This window comes from Abrus precatorius, unplaced genomic scaffold, assembly GCF_003935025.1.
Source record: "Abrus precatorius isolate BTA unplaced genomic scaffold, Abrus_2018 Scaffold6, whole genome shotgun sequence".
NCBI lineage: Eukaryota > Viridiplantae > Streptophyta > Magnoliopsida > Fabales > Fabaceae > Abrus > Abrus precatorius.
Genome location: NW_020874406.1, coordinates 25367996 through 25372381, shown reverse-complemented (window position 1 = coordinate 25372381; position 4386 = coordinate 25367996).

The window sequence follows — 4386 nt, the reverse complement described above, 5'->3', positions numbered from 1 at the left end:
AAAAAAAAGAATAAAAAGATTTGTTATTTGAATGTTAAAAAAAATCCTTTTACTTATTTAAATGAATAAAAAAGGATAAAAATAAATAAAATATATTTTAAAATTATTTATAATAATTACAAATATAATTAACCTACAATTTAAAATTTTTTATAATAATATTTTAGGGTATAATAATAATAATTAAAAAAATAAAAGAAAAAGGTTAAACCTCGATCCCGTTTCTTCCCTTAATTTAAAAGGAATTTTTTGGGCTAATATCTGAAAGAAAAAAAATGAAAAATATAAAAATATAAGAGTGAATTTCCCATTTCTCTTCCCTTCAAAAACATGTATCCTAGTTAGTAAGGACTTAACGATACCTTGATTTGGAAGCCTCGATTTGTTTTAAGAGCTTTGAGTAGTTCATGAGTGCAGGTCTTGGCAATCCAACCAGCTGCAGCGACCATACCACGGTGAGCATGTCCTGAAACGGTGGTGCTCTTTAGCTCACCATCACTGGAAACCAAGTGTCTGAAGGAAACGGGAGCACCAATTGCATCTGTAAGCGTGTCTTTCACGCTCCGAGTTCCCCGGATGAACAGAAAAAAACATTTTGATTTTTTATCACGTATGAGTGTGAAAGCCGGCTTTAGAATCTGACATCAAATTTCATTTTCAGTTTAACTAACTACAAAAAAACATTACAATTAAGCCTATTTCATGTTTCGTGTTTCATGTTTCATGTTTCATTAATAAGAATCCAACGTACCCGAGCTCGTCTCTTCCTAAGGATGACATCCTCCTCGGTGAATCCCGCAGCAAATAAAAACGTACGAAACCGTTTTTTGCTAAAAAGCATGGTGTGTGACAACAATTTCTTCACCTCGTACATCTCATTTACAAATTCCGGGCCTTCCAGCCTTTTACAATCACTTCCTTCATCAAGACATTCATTTGCAATCGTTTTCTTATCCTGCAAGCGCATGTCTCAGACGCAATAATGACTCTCGAAAACCTTGCACGTATCCATAATAATAATTAAGAAGAAGAAAAAACTGAAGAACCGAAAACATGGAAATCGACGGACCTTATCGGTAATGGCGTAAAAGATGGCTCTGGGCAAGTCCAAGATGTGCCACGTGCCAAGTGTCTCTGCGTAACCGAACCTAATGGCTTCTGCTAAAGTGAGGACTAGGTCCTTTGTAGTTTTGGGTGCCGTAGCTGGTCTCTGTTCAATCTTCCTCGCAACTGTCTTAACCGGGTTCATCAGAAACCAACCACTCTTTTCATTCTTCGCAGCCATGCCAACAACAACAACCAAAATCTAGAGCTCTGGACAATGGAAGAAGGAAGAAGATAGAATTCGTTGGCGTTGGGGTCTCAAGTTTGAAAGGAGAGTGCCACTTTATAGCAGCAGATTTTTTTTCATTTTGACCATAATGTCCTTGCTTGTTTAGAGATTATTTTTAAAAATCTGAAAGTTAAGATAATTTAAAAATTACTAATTATATGTATTTAGATAATATTAAAAAATAAAATACTGCAAAATTTTAAATAGATAATTTTATGGTAAATAAAAATAATTTCAAATAATTTATGTTTTGAGAGTATTTAAAAAATTTATTTATTATGTTGAATTTTTTGTATTTATTATTTTTAAATTTTTTTGTACTTTAAAATTTAAACATAATGTTTTATTAATTTTTTTAAAATTTTAAAATTCTTCGTCTAAATATATATACATTTTTAATCCGCATATTTTTAAAAGGATGTCAATTTTGTTAGTTAATAAAATAATTTTAATTTTAAATTTTGACAATGCTCCCTAACACTTTGTAAATTAGTGCTTTTTACTATAAGCTGTATTTATTGTGTGTAATTTTTCTATTCTTAATTTTCATTTTAAGCATTGTTCGTTATTAGTTTTATTTTTCTAGAATTTGAAAATTGGGTACGCTGGAATAAAACAACTCCCTATCTGATTCACACGGTGGTTTTATAAATCAGAGATTATGAAACCCTTGCTAAATATGACAAGTCATTACAAAATTTAATATATAAAAACAAATCTTGCTACTATAGTTGCATTGCTATGGTGAACCATTGGCATTGTGCGAATTAAGAATTGCGATAAGAACGCAAGGGAAGGTAATATCTAGTACAAATTTACTTGCTCTGCTGGCATCCAACTCGTTTAATCTGTTACCCTCGAGATTCAGACCAGAGGAAGTATTAAAAATTCAATGTTGCTGTGAAAATCAAGTTTTCAATTAAGAATCTCCTTTTACTTGAACATGATTCAAGTTTCAAGTAGATAACACCTCTCTTATTGCAGTGACTTCTAGTGAGCCATCTGACAATGTTCCTTCATATGAACCCCCTCTCTCTGGTAACTAAGCCATTTTCATTGCCTTTCCTTTATATCAACCGAAGCTTCCACTTTCAACTTCACATAAGGATGAGTAGGAGATATCATATAAAGCCGTGTATACTTTATATTTGAAAGTTTATAGTTAATTGGCTGAATTAGAATATTTCAGTAAAATTAATTCTATGATTACTTGAAATATATTATTGAATGATTGAAAATAAAGTATTAATGCTATTTTATGTGAATATAAATTAATACTACAGTATATATAAATTGTAAATATTAATTACTAAACGAGAGTATTTTTAGGAAAATTTCTGAGTGAGGAAGTTTTTAGAAATTAATTCTTTTTTATTATATTAAAGTAAATTTTCTATATTATATATTTATTATTTTAATTAATAGTAGTTTAAATTTTAAAAATTTAAATTCTATTTAATATAATAAAATTTATATTATTAATTAATTTTTATAATATTTACTCCTTTTAAATTTATTATATTTTAAAAATAGTAGAATATATTTTTAATTATTTATTTAAATTTTTAAATTAATTTAGTAAAATTTTTAATATAATATATTACTATTAGTTTATAATTTATTTCAAGAATTATAAACTCTCAGGTAAATTATATTTTATGTTACTAAATGCATATTCTTGATGGGCACATTATGTACGTAATCCATATTTAAAATCTAATGAAAATTAAAGTAGATAAAATGGACGCAGTGAATTATGTGAGTTGCCTTAATGATCTAATAATATGTTTATGTTTTTGAGATTTTTAAAAAATATAATACGTCAAGTTGAGGACTTGACTCAATCTAACTTGTGAACATGATATTTTAAAACAACTATTTTTTGGTATCCAATAAGAGGTGAAAAACTTAGTCACACGATACAACAGGTGAACCACGTTAATTGTTTTTAATTATAATAAAATAAACTGACTCCAAAAATAAAAAAAATGTCGTCAACTTAATTTAATTTGATAATTACAAACGCTTTGGAATGCGAAATCGTGAGTTTGACCAAAGACGCTTAGCCCTGTTTGTTTTAGTAAAGTTATAAAACTGATAAAATTTACTTAAAAATTGTGTAACTATGACTTTATATAAAAAGTTATATTAACTTTAATGTTTAAGATTGAGTTCAAGTATTTATAAATAAAATTTTTTTATAAAAAAATACATAATTATTGTATTAAAATTATAAAAAATATAAAAAATATTTTTTAATAAAATTTTATTACTTATTCTTAATTTTAAGAACTGAAATTAACAAAACTCTTATATAAAAATTAACACTTGAAATAAAAAACGACAAAATAATTATTGTTTATTGTTATTCTTATGCTGTGTCTTTTATATATGTGAGTGTTGTTATTCGCTTAGTGTTATGTAATACTGTGTATATATATATATATGTGTGTGTTTGTCTTTTTTCATTTTAAAAATGAAATATAATATAAAATTATAAATGATGTAGCTTAATTTTTTTAATAATTCTAAGCAGTTTATAAAATAGATTTAAGTATAAAAATTAATAACTAATTTTTATTTTAATGTGTAATAAAATATATAGGGAATGATGTAACTTAAATTTTTTATAAGTTTAGACAGTTTATAAAATAAATTCAAGTATGAGTAATTTTATAATTTTTATTTTTAATATATAATAAAATAGGTATTTTAAAAAATATATATACCAACTGTTCACGTAAGTCCACTGCTTATAAAGGATAAAGTTTTTGGAATTTTTAAATCTAATCTGCGTTAACTCGTTACTTCATATGACTCATCTCAAGTTGACAATTTTATCATTAAGAACAAAGAATAATAATTTTGAAAAAAATTTAAAATTAAAATAAATTTTAAGGATAAAATCTATTTAAATTTAAATATTGTTAAATTTGAATAAAAATTTAAATATAAAAACAAACATCAATATTTTAAATTATTTATAAAATAAAAATATATTTAAACATATTATTATATTCAACAATAAAGAATAATATATTTTAATCATTAAA